A 23307-nucleotide genomic window follows, 5' to 3' on the forward strand; every position below is an offset into this window, starting at 1 on the left:
TCTGTAGGTTTGCGATACACAGAGGTTTGTATGTTGTTACCCCTGATGTATATGGTGGTGTCCAGAAAGTTAATCTCTGTGTGAGAGTAGGTAAGTTTCAATTTGATTGTAGGATGGAAGGCATTGAAGTTCCTGTGGAACTGGAGAAGATCATCCTCACTTGCGGACCAGATGATTAAAATATCATCAATGAAGCGGAAGTAGGCCAAGGGTTTTATGCCACATGCATTGAGGTATTCCTCTTCGATTTTGGCCATGAATAGATTTGCATACTGTGGAGCGAATCGCGAACCCATTGCCACGCCCATCTGCTGTAAATAGAGGTCCTGTCCAAAAGTGAAATAATTATGAGTGAGAATGAATTTGATCAGTCCAGTAATAGGCTTTACAGGTATGCCCTGACCCTGAAGATATTTACGGCAGGCCGCAATACCATCATCATGGGGAATGTTCGTGTACAGGGACTCCACGTCCATCGTGGCCAGTATGGTTCCCTCAGGTACTGGGCCGATGGCTGACAGTTTGTTCAGGAGGTGGGTGGTATCCTGTAAGTAGCTGGGTCTTTTACAGACAAGAGGTTTCAAGATGTTTTCCAGCCACCCTGAGATGTTCTCTGTAAGAGTTCCGCTCCCTGAGATTATGGGCCTGCCAGGGTTTCCCTCTTTGTGGATCTTGGGAAGCATGTAAAAGCAGGCTGTTCTAGGCTCTTCAGGGATAAGGGTCCTTACATGTAGTCTGATGTTTGCAGGCAATCTGTTAAACATCCTATTAAGTGCCATCCTGTAGCCTTTTGTGGGGTCCCCCTGTAATTTGGCATAGTGAGCGGTGTTGGATAATTGTCTTTGTGCCTCCTGGATGTAGTCACTGGTGTTCATTATGACTATGGCACCACCTTTATCCGCTGGTTTAATAATAATGTCCTTATTCTCCTTAAGGGATCTGATGGCCTGTCGCTCCTGTGGTGTTACGTTCTGGGCCAGTGTCTTTCTTTTACTCAGGATCCTGTCAGAGATTCTGCGTCTGAATTTGTTTATGTATTTATCCAGGGCCGGGTTTTTTCCTTCTTTGGGGGTCCATCTTTTTTTCTTTTTTTTCTTTTTAGATCTGGTGCGTTTTGGTCCATTATCCATTGTATCACAGGCTTCCTTATCATGGTAGTGTTCCTTGAGTTAAAGTAAGACTCTTATTAAAGTAAGACTCCTCCCATTATTTTTGTAGGAGGCCTTCGTTTTTGATTTTATACATCCGGTTATAGTTTATATGACCGTATCGTATAAAAACGTCTAACAAACCGACTAACAGCTTGTACAATCAGCTAGCTGACTTGGGGCTTGATTCACTTTGTAGGATGAGATCCCCGCACTTTGGCCCAATAGGCTGCCTGTCAAGTGACAGGCAGCCTATTGAGTAATCAAAGTGTGGGGATCTCATCCTACAAAGTCACTGGACCTGACAGAATGTAGGGTGGGACAATGTGAGCAGTTGTTAGTTTTAGTTAGGGGAGCACGAGTAATTTGGTAGTGTATGCTACAGCAGTAGCGTGCCTACTCTGAAAATGTTACTTGCGCTGCCACACTAAGCTGCGCTGCTTGAGCAGTGTAAGCTTAGCGAATCAACCCCTACTGATTTGTATGTGAGGTAGATGTAGCCATCAAAAGAGTCACATCTGGCTCCTGAGCCATAGGTTCCCTACCCCTGGTTAATTGGTTTAGATAAGTGCACTGTGGCTGCCACCTAGTGGCAGTTTTATTTTATGACTCTCTTACTCACTTTTATATCCATTCATATATTTACCAAACTCACATAGGGCAGGGAATTCTTTTACATGCCACAGAGACTCATGGTCCCTGATTAAATTTGCATATAGACACGGATTGGCCCAGATGGCCTCAATGTCATACCAATTGTTTTTTGACTTATTGTATTTAAATGTGTATGTAACAAAGCAATTACTATTTGCCTAATGAAAGGGGTATTGGCCCCCTGAAACGCGTTGCACAGAGATACTTTCAATTAAAGACAAAAAGTATTCCTCATGCTTTTATGGACTTTATGCGGGCACTTTTATAAAACCCCTCCTATAGGATTGTTCGCTTGATACTGCATTCTTTCCCGCACTGTATTGTGATTACTCTATCTTGATCCTTCCCTGTATTGTATTCTGATGTGTGATCAATAAAGTTTTATTGTTAAAAAAAATACCTTTACACATGTCCATCTTTCTACATGGATTACTTTTCAGAAATCCAAGAACTGTCACCATACCACCATTGTGTTTAGAGCTGGACGGTGATCTCTTTATTCATTCATTCATTGTATGAATGAGTCTCTCCCTTCGGGATAGAGTCTCTCATAGCCCACACGGTACAGTCAGCACTGTGACACAAACAGCTACCTTTCCAGCCAGTGGTTCCAGTGTCTCTCCCTCCAACTACAAGCTTCCTTCCTGGTGGAAAAAGAAGCTGCAACCAACCTGGTCCCTGGTCAGAAAGAGATACAGTATAAGCCTGCTTGCTGATAACGGCAGTATGGGCTCATCAGCTACATCTGCAGGTGAGATCTGTCTACGACTGGCTGGTTTTCTTCCTATTTTCAGTGCTCTCTCCTTTGTTTTCTCCCTACGCCGTCCTCTGCAAACCTCCTCAACAAGCGCTTGCGTAACAGTGTGTCTATGTGTGCTCCTGTCCCTGAGCAGGCAAGAAGCAGAAGACACAGGATGCCTTTTGCCTGCGCAGTACCAACTCAGCTTTTATCTGCAGAGCCCAAGCGACTCCGTGCTACAGTTCCGCACAGTGTGCCCGACTGCATGGACGGGAGCCTGGCTGTGACCTTCCAGAGGGTGCAAGCACAAGGCATCCCGCACAGTGTGCCTGCCTGCATACACGGGAGCCTGGCTGTGACCTTCCAGAGGGTGCAAGCACAAGGCATCCTGCGCAATGTGCCTGCCTGCATGGATGGGAGCCCAGCTGTGACCTTCCAGAGGGTGCAAGCACAAGGCATCCTGCAGAGTGTGCATGACTGCATGGATGGGAGCCTGGCTGTGACATTCCAGAGGATGCAAGCACAAGGCATCCCACGCAGTGTGCCTGCCTGCATGGATGGGAGCCCAGCTGTGACCTTCCAGAGGGTGCAAGCACAAGGCATCCCACGCAGTGTGCCTGCCTGCATGGATGGGAGCCCAGCTGTGACCTTACAGAGGGTGCAAGCACAAGGCATCCCGTGTAGTGTGTCTGCCTGCATGGATGGGAGCCTGGCTGTGACCTTCCAGAGGATGCAAGCACAAGGCATCCTGCGCAATGTGCCTGCCTGCATGAATGGGAGCCCAGCTGTGACTTTCCAGACGGTGCAAGCACAAGGCATCCTGCAGAGTGTGCATGACTGCATGGATGGGAGCCTGGCTGTGACCTTCCAGAGGGTGCAAGCACAAGGCATCCCGTGTAGTGTGTCTGCCTGCATAGATGGGAGCCCAGCTGTGACCTTACAGAGGGTGCAAGCACAAGGCATCCAACACAGTGTGCCCGCCTGCATGGATGGGAGCCCAGCTGTGACCTTACAGAGGGTGCAAGCACAAGGCATCCCGTGTAGTGTGTCTGCCTGCATGGATGGGAGCCTGGCTGTGACCTTCCAGAGGATGCAAGCACAAGGCATCCTGCGCAATGTGCCTGCCTGCATGAATGGGAGCCCAGCTTTGACCTTACAGAGGGTGCAAGCACAAGGCATCCAACACAGTGTGCCCGCCTGCAAGGAATCTTTCCGCTGCTGCAGCCATATACAAAAGCGGGACTATATTGTTCCAGAGAAATGGGGAAAGTCGGACTGCTGTGTCTCACGGAAGTGTCAAATTGACATGGAACCCCGGTTGAGAATAGCTGTCCCAGAGGGTGCAGCGCTGGATAGCTGGTCGGGAAAACGATGTGGGATCCTGGGGAGGACCCAGAGGGGTACGGATCTGACTTGTGCTTTATTTTCAATCACATCTTTAACACTTGCAATGGAATAAATAGAAGATGAACACAACCAATTACTAATTAGGCTTAGTACTATATGTAGCCATGTTTATCCCATCATCCCACCTCAGCTCAGGGACTTGCTTTACAAACCAATGCGCTGAGTAGCATGAAAGAGCCCCGGGACTCTGTATAATATGCTGCCAGGTGCGTCTAGCAAGAAATAAACCACAACCAAAACATTTCCCACACTCAGTGCAGTAATAGAGCTTCTCACTAGTGATGGTCAAGTAGATGCAAATAACTTCGAGTTGATGCAAATTTATGCAGCTTGAAAATGAACCATTCAAATTTTACCTCAGCAGGATTTGATTGGTTCATTTTCAAGCTGCATAAAAATGTGCATAAATTTGCATCAACGCAAAGTTATTTGCATCGACTTGACCATCACTACTTCTCACCAGTGATGTGAGAGGGATAAGCGGAACTGAACAAGCCTGTTATTGGTCGCTGCACTCCACTCTCCATACTCCCTACTTCCAGCTGTGTTGGGGAGATGGAGAGCAGTATGCTGCAGCCAGTTCAGGTTCACTAAAGGTGAAGTTATGTTTCACTGACTCTTACTTACCAGCTGTGTGAGATTTCTGATGCCTGACAAGATGTGATTTCTGTACAAAACATTTCCCACACTCAGCACATGAATACGGCTTCTCACCAGTGTGAGTTCTCTCATGACTGACAAGGTTTGATTTCTGTGCAAAACTTTTCCCACACTCAGCACATGAATAGGGCTTCACACCAGTGTGATATCTCTCATGGATGACAAGCTCTGCTTTCTGTACAAAACATTTCCCACACTCAGCACATGAATACGGCTTCTCTCCAGTGTGATATCTCTCATGGATGACAAGCTCTGCTTTCTGTACAAAACATTTCCCACACTCAGCACATGAATACGGCTTCTCACCAGTGTGAGATCTCTCATGACTGACAAGGTTTGATTTCTGTACAAAACATTTCCCACACTCAGCACATGAATAAGGCTTCTCACCAGTGTGAGTTCTCTCATGAATGACAATCTCTGCTTTCTGTAAAAAACATTTCCCACACTCAGCACATGAATAAAGCTTCTCTCCACTGTGATATCTCTCATGCCTTAGTAGATAACATTTCTGTACAAAACATTTCCCACACTCACCACATGAATAAGGCTTCTCACCAGTGTGAGTTCTCTCATGACTGACAAGGTTTGATTTCTGTGCAAAACTTTTCCCACACTCAGCACATGAATAGGGCTTCACACCAGTGTGATATCTCTCATGGATGACAAGCTCTGCTTTCTGTACAAAACATTTCCCACACTCAGCACATGAATACGGCTTCTCTCCAGTGTGATATCTCTCATGGATGACAAGCTCTGCTTTCTGTACAAAACATTTCCCACACTCAGCACATGAATACGGCTTCTCTCCTGTGTGAATTCTCTTGTGTTGGCCTAGATTTGATTTGCTCACAAAACATTTCCCACACGTGGAACAGGAATGAGACCCTCCAGCAGAGTGAGAGCTGTGCTGGGTATGAGGCCCCTCAGGATTATTCAGGAGAGGGGGGTCTTGGGGAATATTTGGGGTAACCAGGATATCTGCAGGAGACTCTTGTCCGGTGACATCATCATCCGTTGTATAGTCTGTGGATACAAAGAGACAAGTCTCTGAGAGGTTCCTGATGCCGGGACTCTGCGCTGCAAATAGAGACATCATCACTTCCTGTTAGAGCATTCTGAGGGGAGGAACAATTATCATTAGGGATGGTCAGTGAGCTGCTGATAATTCCAAGTTGAGGCAAAGTTTGTGCAGACTGGAAATGGAGCAGATGCAGCAGCTGCATAACGTTACATAAAATTAGCATACAGTTTGCACCATCTCAGAGTTATTGGCATGCCACTGACCATCACAAGTTATCAGCCTGACTGAGAACTGCAGAAGGTGGAGCTCATTACAGGCGGCCAATCACAACTACAACTTTGGCTTGCATGAAAATGTTATGTAGCTGGGAGTTCAGCCAATCAAATGCATTTCCTGACCAATCTGATTATCTGCATACAATCTGCATTACATTTGCATACACATCAGAGGTATTTGCATATCACTGACCCCTCCCACACCTAAAGCATTGGCCATACATTGAGCAGCAGTGAATGTAGAGCTTGATGAGACAGTGGAAGCAATGTGTAACTCCTGTGACAACAGACCTATATGTACTTATAGCAAGAGATCTGTGTTATGTTTGTAGAGCAATGTGGTGTCACTTCCACATTCTTATTACCGCTGTGTCCTCGTGTCACTCATATGCCCCGTGTAATGTACATGTTTCTCTCTCTTATTCCCAATTAAGCAAATAAGGAAACTGTGACTAGGGATGGTCTGACATTTCCATCAGGACGCCGATTTCCAAAACGTAAATGCAACAATAGGCATAATTCACAAAGGATTTTCACCTGTTTTCCTGTTTCCACCTCGTCTATGTTACATTTTTAGGCTTCCAAAGAGCAAAAATATAATATAATTAACCCTCCTGGCGCTATGAAAAATTCCGCCAGGAGGCAGCGCGGCAGTTTTTTTTTTTTTTTTTAAATCATGTAGCGAGCCCAGGGCCGCTTCGATCGCCTTCGGCGATCTCCGATCAGGAAATCCCGTTCAAAGAACGGGATTTCCTGGAGGGCTTCCCCCGTCGCCATGGCGACGGGGCGGGATAACGTCAGCGATGTCGTGACGTCATTGGGAGTCCCGATCCTTCCCCTCGGCGCTGCCTGGCACTGATTGGCCAGGCAGCATACGGGGTCTGGGGGGGGGGGGGTGGGGGGCGCGCGCCGCAACAGATAGCGGCGATCGGGCACGGGGCGGCGGCGATCGGGGTTACCGCCAGGAAGGTTAAGGTAAGAAAAGTAATATTGAAATGAAGTTCATCAAAAACAACTTACTTTGAGTGATTATTTTGCTTGTAAATGTGCTGAAAGGTTATTTTTATAAATGAGGTGATAAGTCATGTATGAGAAGTTTTGTGAATAGAGCCCAATGTCAGAATGCCGCATTACAGCAACTCAGAAATGTCAGCCAATCACTGAGCTCAGAAGCATCGGACCAATCAGAGAATGCAGAATATTTCTGTGGAAATGGGAATCCCGCGGGATGCCTCCGCACTCTCTGATTGGTGCAATACTAGCGAGTATTTCCCAGTCCTGTGATTGGCCTAAAATTTCCAAAAATTACTGTGGAAAACGGAACACCACGGTCATCTCAGGCCAATCAGTGTACTGCGGATTGCATGCAGAAATGTGCAAGTTATGCGTACATCCACAATTATAGCTTACATTAAATATAGCAGCATTAACCGGCCAATCGGATTCTCTAAGAAATCCGGAGCAATTATAGGCCCTAGCAACCAGATCCTAGCTACCTATCACAGGCTATCCCTCCCCTCTTGTATATAAGAGAGGTGAGACTGTCAGCCATTTTGTGGGTTCAGTGAGGAGGAGGATATTGAGGGAGACAGTGCGCTGCATTGTGCTGCAGAGAATCAGTTGTGTGTGGATTGAGTTGTGTGACAGAATCTGGTGAGTTGTGAGATAGTGAGTGAGTGAGGAGTGAGTAGACAGACAGATTGTAGTGCACTAGTGAGTGAGAAGGAGGAGTTTGCTGAAGTTAGTGTGATAGAGCAGAAAGTCAGGTGTGAGTGTAGAGAGGCCTAGTGACAGTGAGAGAGGGTGTGCTGTAGTGTGATAGAGAGAGCAGAGGCAGATTGTAGTGTAGTGCAGGGATGGATCTGTACTGTCACCGGCCGCCCCCTGACCAACAGCATCTTTTCTCCAACATCCCCCTCCTCTTCACTATTGGTAGGCAGATAACCCCCCTCTTCAGTATAGTTAGCCAACTACTCCCCCTGTCCCACAGCATGACAGGAAGAAGCCAGACGCTCACCCACTTGCAGCACAGGTAGCCAGATGCAACCCCACCCCCTTGTAGTATAGATGGCTAGATGTCCCCCCCCCCCCGTTGTAGTATAGGTGGCCAGATGATCCCCCTCCTTGTAATATAGATGGCCAAAAGCTTCTTCCCTCCCCCAAGTAGTATAAATGGTCAGATGTTTCCCTCCCTCGCCCCTAAAAGCTTAGGTAGCCTGGTAGTCGTATCCCCATTACACAACCGCTCCCCCCACAGGAGCACCACCAGTCACTCACTTCTCTGCCTGCCTCCAGCGCCAAAACTTCCTCTTCCCCTCATTCCCATCATTAGCCACCACTGTGCATCTCATTCTGCAGCCAGCATTTCTCACATGTGGCTTGTCGGCACATTACTGGTGAATTACGATAGGAAACACCAGCTGCAGAAAGAGATGCAAAGCAGTAGCTGATGACGGAGGAAGGGAAGAGGAAGCGTTGGCACTGGAGGCGAGCGGAGGGGTGAGTGACTGGCGGTGCTGCTATATGGAGGAGGGAGGTGGGAAACATCTGGCGAGTGACGCTATGCCCACAAGACCAGCCAGTTCCGGTTGCCTGCAGCTATTGTGAAGTACTGAAACAATGAAGCAGGGCGGGCAGCCACAGACAGGGTCTGGCAAGCAGCCAAACACACTACACAGCCAGCCACAGGCAACAGCAGGAGAGTTCTGCAGTCACACACTCTCTCTGCACTGCAAGCTTGCAAATGAAAATTCAATTGCTAACTGATCATCAACATCCCAGAGCCCAACTGCCTTTCCTCCTATGGCACCCTAGGCCATGGCCTATGTGACCTGGGCTTTAATCCGGCCCTGGTGTAGAGAGTGACTAGTGAGTGAGGGAGGTGGTTAGCTGTAGTGAGGCAGAGAGATAGTTTGTTTTAGAGTGTAGTCAGTGATAGTGAGTGAGTGTTAAGCCCCATACACACACACACACAACTGCAGTCTTTTATGCAGCACAATTATCAAACAACTGTTGTTGTGAAACAAGTTGAACAACCAAAAAAAGTTGCATGCTATTGTTCAAAGAACTGATAAGACTGATAAGACGTCAATCCAATTATTGTGCTGGATCCACACCATACAATTTTTGGGCAGATTTACCTGCCCGATCGATTATTTCCAGCATGTCCGATCTGAAGATTGATTGATTTTTTGAGCGATATTCTGTCTGATTTCTGTAGAAACGGATGGAAATCGCTCAGGAAAAAAAAAAAAAATCGCTCAAAAAAATCAATCGATCTTCAGATCGGATATGCTGGAAATATCCGATCGGGCAGGTAAATCTGCCAAAAAATTGTATGGTGTGGATCCAGCATTGGATTGACGTCTTATTAGTTCTTTGACCAGTAGCATGCAACTTTTTTTGGTTGTTCAACTTGTTTCACAACAAAAGTTGTTTGATAATTGTGCTGCATATTAGACCGCTGTTGTGTGTGTGTGTGTATGGGGGCTTCAGTGTAGTGTGTTTATCTTTTTTTTTGTATTATTTATTTTTTATATCTTTTATTTCAAATTTGATATACTTTATTTTTTATAAATATATTTTGATTTGAATTTTATTTGATTAGAAAGTTTCAGTGTTCTTTTTTCTAATTTTTATTCTCCATTTCATTTATTTATTTATTTATTTTTTATCAGGGCTGTGGAGTCGGTACAAAAATCCACCGACTCCGACGCCTCTAATTTGCATATTACAATCTTGTTGATTGAAAGTATATAACATGAAATTCGTCTCTTAACTGCCAACGCTTAGGAATTTTAGAAGACAACTGAAGTAAGAAGGATATTTAGACTACTATATTTATTCCCTTTAGACTAAAACTAGTCCTTGGTAAGAATACTTGTAAACAGTACAGACCGAAACAAAGAACATCTATCAGGCCCTAGACAATGTTACTGTGGGTATATGTAAGAGTGATGTGCAGGTACTCTGCAGGGGAATGAGGGGATTCTTCCTCTATTACACATTCTTCATGCACAATCTGAACCAGGTTTATGGGCGATAGACAACACCTCTGTGTTCAATGTGCACAGCATTCTCAGTGGAGACCCTGCAGCTCTGTGGGGAGTGCATATGTAGAGTATAGTACTACTGTGTAACAAAGTAAACCTGAGAGATGAAATTAAAGTTTTATACATACCTGGGGCTTCCTCAAGCCCCCTTCAGGCTAATCATTCCCTTGCTGTCCTTCTCCGCCACCTGGATCTTCTGCTATGAGTCCAGGTACTTGAGCCAGTCTGGCATAGTACGCATGCACACACTCCGCCGCTGGGAATGTACTACACCTGCGCAGCACTATTGCGCAGGTGCAGAACGCTCCTGGCTGTGGAAGCGGCATGCGGCCGGACTGGGCTGACTGGCTGAATTACCGGGACTCATAGCAGAAGATCCAGGTGGTGGAGGAGGACAGCGATGGACTGATTGGCCTGAAGGGGGCTGGAGGAAGCCCCAGGTATGGATAAAACTTTTCTTTTCATCCGTCTCAGGTACCCTTTAATTCGTAGTCACCAAACCAAATTTTAACAATATATCAAATTACTTGATTTCATGAGCATTTCCAGAAATCAGCATCAATGCAGAATGATTTCCATCTCATTGACCATCTCTATTAGTGACACAGCTACACATCAGGCTTTATACTTACAGCATAGATGTTATTTAGTATATAAGAGATTCCTGTGTACACATCATATACCGTATTTTTCAGACTATAAGACGCTCCGGACCATAAGACGCACCCAGGTTTAGAGGACAAAAAGGGGGATAAAAAAAATATATACTAAACCTGGTGCGTCCATGGTGCAGGAGCATCTTATGGAGCCTTTTTTTCCCAAGCTGTCTATCATTATGCAGGTTTCCTTTACAGGAAGCTCAAATAATATTGTTCCCCATGTGCATTTTCCTACCCACAACATAGTCTCTGCAAAAAGGGGTCTGGGCAGATGCGCACACAAACAGCTTTTGTTTGGTTTTGTACTGTACTGAGAGTCTGTCCATAAACTTACAGATATTTGGTAATCTTCTATGGAAGCTGTGATCGGCAGTAACATTTGTGCTACTGCCTAGAGTACTCTATGCTTAAGAGGTGGCAGTAGCCAACTGGCAGTACCATGCACGACCCTCCCCTGTCCTGGATGATGGTCTGCATTCATAGGAATTACAGTATGGTAGTTTAAGCTGAGGTCCCCGGACATGTCTTGCTTTACTGATCTACTCACTCTCCCTCATTGCTGCTGCCACTGCCATGATGGACACGATCTGGCTGGGATGAAGCAGATCTGCTGCACGTGATGCCCAGGCATGTATAACGTGACCACTCACCTCGCACTCATTGCTGCCACCACTGCCGTGATGGACACAGCTGGGGCAGCTGTTGCTTGGCTCGTCCGATCGCGCTGCCTTGGTACTGCACCGACATCTCTTCCCGCAGCTTGGGTCCAGCAACACCGCGTGTGTGGAAATCATGCTCTCACACGTGCGGATGGTATGAGAGGCGGGGCAGAGCAGCAGTGATGATCGGGATGGAGAGCGGCATGTATGCAAGCTAAGTAGAGCGCCAGCAACCATCGGGAGTGGGGAGAACACTGGCCACGTGTGCGGGAACACATCGGAGTATCGGTGACAAGTGGCATGGAGAGCGGAATGTTGAGAGGTTAGCAGAGGGGAGGCGACCAGTGGGAGCGGGGAGAACACTGGCCACGTGTGCGGGAACACATCAGAGTAGAGGTGACAAGCGGCATGGAGAGCGGAATATTGAGAGGTTAGCAGAGGGGAGGCGACCAGCGGGAGTGGGGAGAACACTGGCCACGCTTCTGAGGAGTCGCCGAGGCGACGAAACCGGTCAAGCATACGCGACCAGATTTTAGCTATGTACACACATCAAAAGGGCAAGGTGGAGACCACGGGAGGCAGATTGAGTCAGCGCAGCAAGCCGAACCGGTGGCCTACGATTGGGGTAGAGCCCATAAAAACTCTGTGCCCACTACCAAGCCTCATGTTTGTAAGTGTACATCTTTTTTAATAATAAATTGGTTTTACAGTATTACGCTATGAGAGCTCTGATTATGTTTTAGAGGTGTTTGTGATCCTGCAACAAGTTTTAATAAGCGGACAACAATCCTGTGTGGCAGGGGGCGGCCTGATGACCCCATAAGCGCTGAAGACCCATCTAGCTGAGGGTCATACAATAACGGTGAGTGCCCACTGTGAGGGGTGTGGTGGTGGTGATACCTTGCCGGAGGCCATCAGAGTTCAAGGAACCTGAACATAGGAATATTGCCGGACTGTCTGGTTAATAGGATTTACTAAAGTCAGGCTAAGAGACTTGGTTTCAGTTATTGCCTGTGTGCAGCTGATGAGATTGTATGCGAATTTTTGTTTAAAGGAGCAGCGCACCACCAAAGGACTGTCATCCCAGTGTTATATATCAGCGCAGCTTTGTGTATTGTTTTATGACACCTATTACTGTATATATAAATTATTTATGATGACTTATCTGAGAAATAGAACATTTTATCATATTTTCTATTTTAATTACAGTTTAAATTCATTAGGAGTCAGAGTCGGTGCATTTTTTCCCGACTCCGACTCCAGGTACCCAAAATTGCTCCGAACTGACTCCACGACTCTGACTCCACAACCCTGCTTTTTATTTCACTTTTTATTTATTTTAATTTGTAATTTGATTTTTTTCTGTACTTTAGTCAAAAATGTTTTATCTTCATAAAAAAGAATGCACAGGGCAGCAGTGGACAGAGTGTGTCAGGAGGAGAAGCAGCAGCAAGAGGCCCCTCTAGTCTTCCTCTAGCCATCACTCTGTACATCATGTGCAGCCTGCCCAGTCCCACTGCACGCCAACCCCCACCTCTGCACACCAGGCTGGAAGCAGCATCCAGACCTCATCAGCTGTCTCCTCCCCCCAGTTTGTCGCCTAGCACCAGGCCTCTCTCTGAAATGATTGCACGGAAGAGGCCTCTCGCCCCAACTGGCCAGATAGTTGGCCCAACACCTCCTGCCCTATCAGCTGGTGGAAAGTGAACCCTTCCGCCAGCTGACGTGCTGTTTGGCATTACAATGGTGGATCTCCAGCCTCCATTATGTTATCAGGACTGCCATCCCAGCCCCCACCAGCATGTAGAGGAATGTGTATCCTGGTTGTTGGCCCATGCAGTCGGCAGCAGGGTGCACCTCACTACAGATACCTGAGGGCCCTTTCACACTGGCACAGCGCGGTACCACATTTCCACCGCAGCCTACCGTTAGGGCAATGTTAGTCTATGGGGTCTTCCATATCGATGTGGTGCGGCACAATGCGATGGAAGTGATGTTTTTGCCGCATACCTGATGCAAGTGCATACCTACGTTACCATGCGGCTCTTGCGGCGGACCGGAAGTCATGTAAGTCTATGGAGACGCACGTGTTTTTAAACTGACCGCCGCATTTTGACACATTGCACATGTGTGGAAGCGTATTTAAGCAATGCGCTTCTGCGCACAGGATTGCTTCACCAACAGGAAGTGAGTGTCACTTCCTGCTTGGCCATCTGCCAGACAGGGATTATCGTGTACTAACGTGGTAATCCCCGAAGGCCTGTTTTTGGCGATGCTGCCCCCAGGGGGTCAAGGGGAGGCCAGTCTAACTCCCTTCTGCCCCCTCCTCTGTCCCAGGTAGTGTTGGGCGTAATTACCTGTAATTTATGGATATCTGTAATGACAAGTCGTAATTGCGGCCTACAGCACCGTAGTTATAATCCGTAATCCACTGCGATTACAAATTCTGACTACAAATGCAAGCTGTAAATACAACTTCGAGTCCATTACGGAAGTGCATTTTTTTTTATCAAGATGCCTCTACCAACCAATAGGAATGAGCAGAGCTCTGGACACACCCTTTCCTGTATAAGGCGGATGCCATCTTGGATTAACTCCTTGCTGTTACTCAGTGCTGTGTGAGAGGTTGTGCTGGAGAGAGCAGTGCTGTGTATTTGTTTTTCTGATAGATTTGTGCTCATTTGAGACTCACTGAACCTGTGATTGATAGTTTAGTGGTTCAGTTAGACAGTTAGCTTACTCATTGTTAGCTTTGTCATTCAGTTAGAGAGTTAGCTTATGGCGCTAGTGAAAGCAAGATGTTTTGAATCAGGATGATGCCATTTATTGGCTAATTTAGAAGACAAGGAGTAAGCTTTCAGCTATGAAGCCTTCCTCAGACTCGACTCCTGTATACTGACAACATGTAGAGCACACAGCTTATATGCACTGGACATGAAGGCCTGGTGCACACCAAAGGAGTTTTTCTGAGCGTTTTGAGTTTTTAAATCTGCTGCTAATGTTATCCTATGTGTCTGTGCACACTGGAGCAATGAGGTTTTGTAAAAAAAAAACCCATAGCATTACATTGGGAAGAGCTTTTGAAATCTCTAAAAGCTCTTCCCAATGTAATGCTATGGGGTTTTTTACAAAACCTCATTGCTCCAGTGTGCACAGACACATAGGATAACATTAGCAGCAGATTTAAAAACTCAAAACGCTCAGAAAAACTCCTCTGGTGTCCACCAGGCCTAAAAGGAGATACATTTATCACTCACCAATGGTCATCCCAGTAATAATGTCCTCTTCTTCCTTTTCATTTGTTCTCATCATGTCACTCTCCTCCATAGACTGCTGATCACTCCTCACATAGGTCTCTTCTTCTTCCTCTTTAATTGTCTCCATCATGCCACCCTCCTCCATAGACTGCTGATCACTCTTCACATAGGTCTTTTCTTCTTCCTCTTTAATTGTTCTCATAATGTCACTCTCCTCCATAGACTGCTGATCACTCCTCACATAGGTCTCTTCTTCTTCCTCTTTAATTGTACTCATGATGTCACCCTCCTCCATAGACTGCTGATCACTCCTCACATATGTAATTTGTTCTTTAAGGTCAGATCTCAGTTCTGAAATAGATAAATTATAGCTGTAAGATATTAGTAATAATAATCAATGCACAGAAAAGAACATACATTGCTAGGGGGTGATAATATCCCATAAGCTGTGGCATCTGCACATTCAGTACCACAGTCCTCTCTCCCAGTGTGCCTTGCTCATCATCTGGTGCTTCTCTCCTCCTCTCCATGCACACATTCCTGGGAGGTTACAGCAGTGCCAGCAGCGGTAGATGGATGAGGATGTGAAGAGAGAACAGTTGGAGATATAGGAAGATAAGAGCTGAAGCCTGCAGCTAATTAGCTATGAATTATCATTACTTATGGCTCTGGCAGCTGATGAACTGGGCAGATGGGACTGCAGCTCCATATCCTGACCCTACCTGTCCATCACCTACTAACCCCAAACCTTCCAAGAGCCATAGCATCTCTCCCAGCTGGGACAGTGCCAGTACAGAAGCAGCAGAGGCCACCCAACCATCCTCCAGCTGCAGCCTCCATCTTCTGTACCTGTCCTACCAGTCATGCCCCTTTTTACCTGGCTCCACCCATCAGCCATCATCTTTGTGCAGACTCCAAACTCACCCACTGTGGGATTACCCAACACCAGTGGCTCCTGAATGCACATTGGTGTCTCCCATTAGAGATGCAATGGATACGGTCATATGGCACACTTGTCTCATCTGCTGAAAATGGACACAATGCACAGATCCTCCTCCTTCAGGAACTCCCTCCCTGAGACCTCCACTGATCCACAACAACTCTATTGTACAACATTGTATTTATGACTGTTGTTATGAACAGCTGTCGGGAAAAGCTATCAGGGAAAGTGTCCCCCTTTACAGGGAAGAGATACCAGCCTGCCTTCCATAACGCCTGGGATAAACATGAAACACCTCTGACAGCACAAGAAGTGAGGGAAATTCAGAGATAAGGTAACACAGAGAGTGTGCATACGTGTGAGGCACCAGCTGGAGGTGGGAGCTGCTCCACGAGGATCTTATGGGCTCAGTATTCCATGGCATACAAGATCAGCCAATCACAGCTCTGCACTATTCACAAATTATATTATTCTCTATGTTTTAATGTAAACTAACCCCCCCATAGATACTTTGCATCATTCTCAGGAATAAAGGCAGACTACCCTAACAATAAAACTACTACTCCCTGCAAGCTCTTGCGCCTGGATTCCTGCTCACACCCTTCATATCGTTAAACATTCACCCTTTTCCGCGGTATAGAATTCAGACATCTCTCCACATTTCACTCCAGCCATTGATAACATAGCAATGGAGCTCAAGGGGTGGTCTGACTGGTGACTGGTCTGGTGGGTGACTAATATCTGGAAGACCTGGGAAGCCATCATAAAGGCATTAAGAGGCACCCAGGTGTATATAAAACGGAGTTTAAAACAAATTAAAGAGAAAAAGGGGTAGGTAGCTTACCTCAATAATGACAGATTCATGTATATAAATATAATTATTTTTTAATAAGCACAGGCAACGCATATTGTGGGTCTCTGCCCACTTCCTCAGGCCAAATAAAGTGCTTAAATGAACCTAAACTGAGAGGGATATGGATGTTTCCTTTTAAACAATACCAGTTGCCTGGAAGCCCTGCTGATCTATTTGCTGCAGTAGTATCTGGATCTCACACCTGAAACAAGCATGCAGCTAATCCAGTCTGACTTCAGTCAGAGCACCTGATCTGCATGTTTGTTACAGATAGTTGGATGTAGGCAGAATTAGGCAGCCCATCAACCCCAGATTAGATATCACGATGTATTAAGCAGTACCCCTAACCAGGTTAGATAGCCATATGTACCCCAGTATAAGGCATCCTCCCCTCGAATATATAGGCAGATGTTCCCTCAGTATTAGGATACTCCCCTCCCAGGCTAGATAGCCAGACGTGCCACAAGTATCGATACCCAAATATACCCCAAGCAGTCTCTCTTCTCAGGACAAGAAAGTGTGCCCCCAGACCCTTTCCCCAAGTCAGACAAGCAGCCTCCTCCCCAGTATAGGCAAATGTCCCCCCAGTATTAGGTAGTCTCCCAAACATGCAAAGTCGTAACTGCATGAACGTGTCATAACGTGAAGTGTTCGGGGAGGGGGGGGGGGGGGGGGAACAGGCACACCCTCAGGGCTGCACTCCCAGAGACTGGTGCCCCCTGAGCCTCTGCCCTGACGACTACCCATTATTACTAATACCCCAGAAGGAAGCTGAAAACGGTGGTCTGTGATTGGGGAGATACAGCTACACTGCAGGGTAATATGGCAAAGCTGGTAGCAGAATAGGCTATACAGGAGTAAATGCCAGCACTGGGGGGACATGGCTATATTCAATATATATCTTCTCTTGTCTCTGTGATGTGACTGAATTATTACTAGGAAAGTGAGATCCGACCCATAATCTATGGTACATGTAGGGGGAGCAATAGAAAACTGGCAAACAAGTCACAGCAGTTATATATAAGTCTCATCAAGGGAGATGATCAGGATAGTGACAGGTGTACTATGTCCTTCTCTGTAACAAAGCATGCCCACCCCAAACCTCTGCTCTGCTCCATATATAACAGCCGCGTGTTCTCTCACCTCCTGCAACTTCTCTTCCTGCTTTTACATCACTTCCTGTCTTTGGATTAATCTCCTCCTTTCTGTGCGGTCCACGTGGGAGAGGTGAGAGCGACACCTTGTGGTGAATAAGCTAACTGCAAGTTCCTTTTGTGGAATCACCTGCAGTCAGCCTTTGAATACTATTTATTAATTATTATTATTATTATTATTATTATTATTATTATTATTATTATTATTATTATTATTATTATTATTATTATTATTATTAATAATAATAATAATAATAATAATAATAATAATAATAATCACAGCACTACTCCCTTATATACATCTTCTTCATCACCTTCTATTTTCATTTTCAGCACATGCATTCCTGTTGGACATTTCACATGTTGAACGTTCCCAATTTCAATGTATTTTGCTATATCCACATAGAAGAAAACACACGCAAAATCAAACTCAGTAAAAGCCTATGGGCTGCATTCCAAATCACAGCTCTTTGCCTCTTTTTTTTTTTGTACCATTTTAAAATCGTACATGTTGGATCTTCCCACAAAGTGCAGTTTTAATATAGTGCTTTCCTATGGCGAAACATGCATGTGTTTTGCATTATATATATATATATATATATATATATATATATATATATATTTGTACTTATAAAGCGCCAACATACTACGCAGTGCTGGACATTAGTTAAGGTTACAGACAATACTTAGGGGTGACCTACAACAATAAGACAATGCAGGTATACCTGAAAACCAGATCACGCAGCACAGTATGAGTGCAAGGTACTGTCACTGGATGGGTACGTTGAGGGAGGTGCGTGATCAGGTAGGAGACACAAGGAGGAGGACCCTGCCGAAGGCTTACAATCTAGAGGGAGAGGTAGGGACACGAAAGGTAGGGGACCAGAGAGTTCAGTGTTCAGCAGCTGGTTTAGAGCACCAGTGAGGGGGGATAGGCCAGGGTGAAAAGGTGCATTTTGAGGGCATTGTTAAAGATGTTAAAGGATGGTGCGACCCAAATGGAGGGAGGTAGAGAGTTCCATAGTGCTGGAGCAGCTCTTGAGAAGTCCTAGAGGTGTGCATGATATTGGGTGATGCGGGGGGGGGGGGGGGGGATCAGGCAAAGTTCATTGGAGGAGCAGAGTGAACGGCTAGGTGTGTACCTCTGAGTAAGATCAAAAATGCAGGTCGGACAGGTTTTGGGGACAGATTGGTAGGCCAGACAGTATCTTGAATCAGATTTTGGACTGGATAGGAAGCCAGTGGAAGGATTCACAGAAGGGAGCTGACATGGTGGAGCGATGGGAGGAGTGGATAATTTTGGCTATCGCATACGTAACGTACTGCAGCGGGGCAATTTGGGTCATAGGGAGACCAGACAGAGGGGCATTGCAGTAGTTGAGGTGGGAAATTATGAGGGCGTGGATGAGGAGTTTGGGGATGACAGAGGCCAGGAAAGGGTGGATCTTGCAGATGTCCTGGAGGTGGAAGTTGCAGGACTTCATGAGTTTTTGGATGTGGGCGGTGGATGCATGAAAATAGCGAACTCAACCACAGACGCATACAAAAACGCATAATGCAGAGAAAATGAACATAGTAGCATTTTAAGGAACGCATAACTAAGGAAGGCACGCTACACTTCAAGAGCAATCGTAGCATGCGGCCTTCAATTTAGAATGCGGTGCTGATCATGGAGCTCGCACTACTATAGCAACACAGCTTCATGTTGCTTTAGTAAGCCCCATGGTGCTTTCCTATGGTGAGAAATGCCCGTGTATTGCATTTCTTTTTTTTATATATATAACATATGATACTGTATTCTTTAACCTCCCTGGCGGTAAGCCCGAGCTGAGCTCGGGCTATGCCGCCGGGAGGCACCGCTCAGGCCCCGCTGGGCCGATTTGCATAATTTTTTTTTTGTTACACGCAGCTAGCACTTTGCTAGCTGCGTGTAACCTCCGATCGCCGCCGCTGCCCGCCGATCCGCCGCTATACCCGTCGCCGCAGCCGCCCCCCCCCCCCCCCCAGACCCCGTGCGCTGCCTGGCCAATCAGTGCCAGGCAGCGCCAAGGGTGGATCGGATTCCCCTTTGACGTCACGACGTCGGTGACGTCATCCCGCCCCATCGCCATGGCGACGGGGGAAGCCCTCCAAGAGATCCCGTTCTTTGAACGGGATCTCTTGATCTCCGTTCGCCGGCGGCGATCGGAGGGGCTGGGGGGATGCCGCTCAGCAGCGGCTATCATGTAGCGAGACATTGTCTCGCTATATGAAAAAAAAAAAAAAAACTGCTCTGCTGCCCCCTGGCGGATTTTAACAAACCGCCAGGGAGGTTAATTTAACCTCCCTGGCGGTCTATTAAAAACCAGCAGGGGGCAGCAGAGCAGTTTTAAAAAAAAAAATTTAAATCATGTAGCGAGCCGCTGTGCAGCGGCATCCCCCCACCCTCTTCGATCGCCTCCGGCGATCTCCGATCAGGAAATCCCGTTCAAAGAACGGGATTTCCTGGAGGGCTTTCCCCGCACTGATTGGCCAGGCAGCGCACGGGGTCTGGGGGGGGGGGCGGCGCGGCGCGCGGCGTACAATCGGCTGCGTGTTGCAAAAAAGAAATTATCCAAGTCGGCCCAGCAGGGCCTGAGAAATCCTCCTGCGCGGCATAGCTTACCGCCAGTGAGGTTAAATAAAGACAGATTCTAAATAATAATGATACCGTATATACTCGAGTATAAGCCGAGATTTTGGGACCCAAAAATTATCCCAAAAGTGGGGGGTCCCAGCTTATAGTCGAATCTTCACTGCCAGTGTCGCTCCCCCTTCCCCGAGTGCCCCCTCTATCAAATGCCGTTCAGCTTTTGCGGGCAATTTGTACATTGTGCCGGCCAAATGCACCGCACTTGATGTCACGGATCCACGTGTCTCCAAACCTCATCCCCCTCATTGGCATACGCTACATGGTGTACAGCGGGAGCCTTCACTCACCCGTCCTCGCCGGCAGAGTGGAGCAGCGAAGTATATGCCTGCTCTCTGTCCCCCATTAGCACGCGCTGATCAGAAATAGCAGGAGCGGGAGTTTTTCACTCACCGTTCCTCGCCGGCAGAATTTCCCTGCATGCCTGTAATGGACTCGCTCCTATGATGTCAGGCAGTGGTGAAACGCCCAGTCAGAGGCCCCTTGTCCCATAGAAACAGGTAGCAGGTGTCCCCACCACCCCAAAAGGGCATTGGTATCAGAGGAGGTATGTAGCTTCCTGCTGCCTCCACACCTCCAACACTCACAGGCCTGCAGATCAGTGGTGATCCAAAGAGAGGAGCGCAGTGCACAGTAACCATGCAGCGCACATCCAATGCAGGAAGTGAGCAATGACCTCATTTCCACATCCAACATGTACTCCCTGGTTGCTACGCTGCTCTCCCCTCTGTTCTTGTTGCACTGATCTGTTTGAGCGGTGGCCATACAAGTCACAGACAGGGCAGCCCCTGCTGTGGGTGAGGCCCCAAGCAGCTGCTCTGACAGTCGCCAAGCTGCACCCCTGCTGGTGCTACATATTTGGGGGAGGGGATTTGCCCCTTGTTCATGAGCTTGTAGAATGGTGTTTTATGTAGTAAGGGGAAGGGCTTTCCCACCTCCTCTTAGAAAGGGGGAGGGGCTTTCTCACCACCTCTTTACATCAAACACCCCAGTCTTATGGATCCTGTGAGTTTAAATTCTTTGGGGTGAAGAGACCCCACACTGGAAAGATCTAGATTCCACAGGGAAGTGATTGTGGCTTCCACATCTGCAGCTAGAGGAAAGCCTGGGTCATATCAGATCATACAGAGGATGCTGAGCAGTGTGTGTGTGCTGTATACCTACACAAGGGCAGCGCCCCATCCCCACTCCGGTGTCGTCCATCACAGTGTGGCCATACTGAAGTGTATCCCTGGTGCTTCCAGTTCCTGTAACTCAGCTTTGCAGTCCGGGTAGTGTAAAGGTCGGCAATGGCATCTGGTGTTTTGTAGCAGAATCTTGTGGAGTGGATGGAGGTGAGGGGAAGGGAGGTCACCCTCTTGGGATGGAGAACTAGCCTGTGTCTTCATGTCCCTTTCACCCCCTGCTCCACCTGGCGGAGGTCTCCTGGCTGCCCACAGGCTGCTCTCACATCAACCCACAACTACATATCTGACAGGAGGTGCTGGGGGGAGGGGCTTATTATATAACAAGCAATCCTAATCAGGCTGTCAGCTGCCTCTGCATAAATACAGGGACTGTCTGTACTCTTCTGTTATAAAACAGGGCTTCCTAGTGACTGCAGTAACTAACCAACAGCTAATCAGCGTGATGCCGTACCTGGGCAATCCTACACTAGCTGGCAGCATGCCTATGTACTGTGCCCAGAGCTTGCAGCTCCACACCAACCTCCTGTCATGCCCTCACCAGTGATGCTCAAATACCCCTTTTCAAAATTCGAGTTAGGTCGAATTCGAATAGTAAATTATTCGAGATCAGTCGAATATTCGAGTCGAATAATTTTAACTATTCGATTCGACCTCGGAATTCGAGCTCACTATTCGAGTCGGTATTCGAGCTCATTATTCGAGCTGACTATTCGAAATGGCCTTAAATAGCTTCCAACACTTGTTTTGAGGGTGAATGATGCAAGAAACCTCTTTTTTTCCAAGTAACAACAGCAAGTGATTATGTGGGGATGTTCCTTTAAAAAAAAAAAGTTGAAAAGAGAAGTTGTGTCCAGAAATTTGTTCAGTACTGTATATACTTCTTCTTCTTCTTCTTTATCTTCTATATCTTCTTCTTCTTCTTCTTCTTCTATATCTTCTTCTTCTATATCTTCTTCTATATCTTCTTCTTCTTTTATATTGTCTTCTTCTTCTTCTTCTTCATCTTCTTCATCATCATCTTCTTCTTCTTCATCTTCTTTATCTTCTTCTTCATCTTCTTCTTCTTCATCTTCTTCATCTTCTTCTTCATCTTCTTCATCTTCTTCTTCTTCATCTTCTTCATCTTCTTCATCTTCTTCATCTTCTTCATCTTCTTCATCTTCTTCTTCATCTTCTTCTTCTTCTTCATCATCTTCTTCTTCTTCATCTTCTTCATCTTCATCTTCTTCATCTTCTTCTTCTTCATCATCTTCATCTTCTTCTTCATCTTCTTCTTCTTCATCATCTTCATCTTCTTCTTCTTCATCTTCTTCATCTTCTTCTTCTTCATCTTCTTCATCTTCATCTTCTTCATCTTCTTCTTCTTCATCTTCTTCTTCTTCATCTTCTTCATCTTCATCTTCTTCTTCTTCTTCTTCATCATCTTCTTCTTCTTCTTCTTCATCTTCTTCATCTTCTTCATCTTCTTCTATATCGTCTTCTTCTTCACTTATTTCTCTTTTCAAATTTTTTTTTTTAAAGAAATGCAGCTATTTTTGAGCGTAACAAATAGCTGGTGGCGCACACATGTTGGAAGCGCCATTGTATGTGCTCCCTTGCAGTGGAAACACACAGACAGCAGGAGGTAAATTCAGCAGCAGGAGGAGGAGGATGAGTGTGTGGCAGCAGGCAGTCAATGAGGCAGGCAGCGTGACATAATAGCCCTGGTACCTAGCGGTGATACCAGGGCTGTAAATAAACACAGCAGGCAGGAGGTCCCAGACAGCGGTCGTGCAGCCCACATTGTGTCCAATACACAACTGGGACAACACAGTTTTCAACCCGGGCACCTCAGAAAAATTAAACCTTTTTTTTTTTTTATGGTTTTGTAGTTTTGGTTTTACAACCAATTACACAGATATAGCTATTTTTTGACGTAATAGCTGGTGGCAGAGTGGCAGCAGAAGGTAAATCTGTGTACCCTGGCGTTGG

At 46.5% G+C, this 23307-nt stretch overlaps 1 pseudogene; it reads right to left on the minus strand.

Moving 5' to 3' along the window:
• LOC137524107 (zinc finger protein 850-like) overlaps nucleotides 1-23307 on the minus strand; it is a 197625-nt pseudogene that overhangs the window by 76298 nt on the left and 98020 nt on the right.

This window comes from Hyperolius riggenbachi, chromosome 7 (genome assembly GCF_040937935.1).
Source record: "Hyperolius riggenbachi isolate aHypRig1 chromosome 7, aHypRig1.pri, whole genome shotgun sequence".
Taxonomy (NCBI): domain Eukaryota; kingdom Metazoa; phylum Chordata; class Amphibia; order Anura; family Hyperoliidae; genus Hyperolius; species Hyperolius riggenbachi.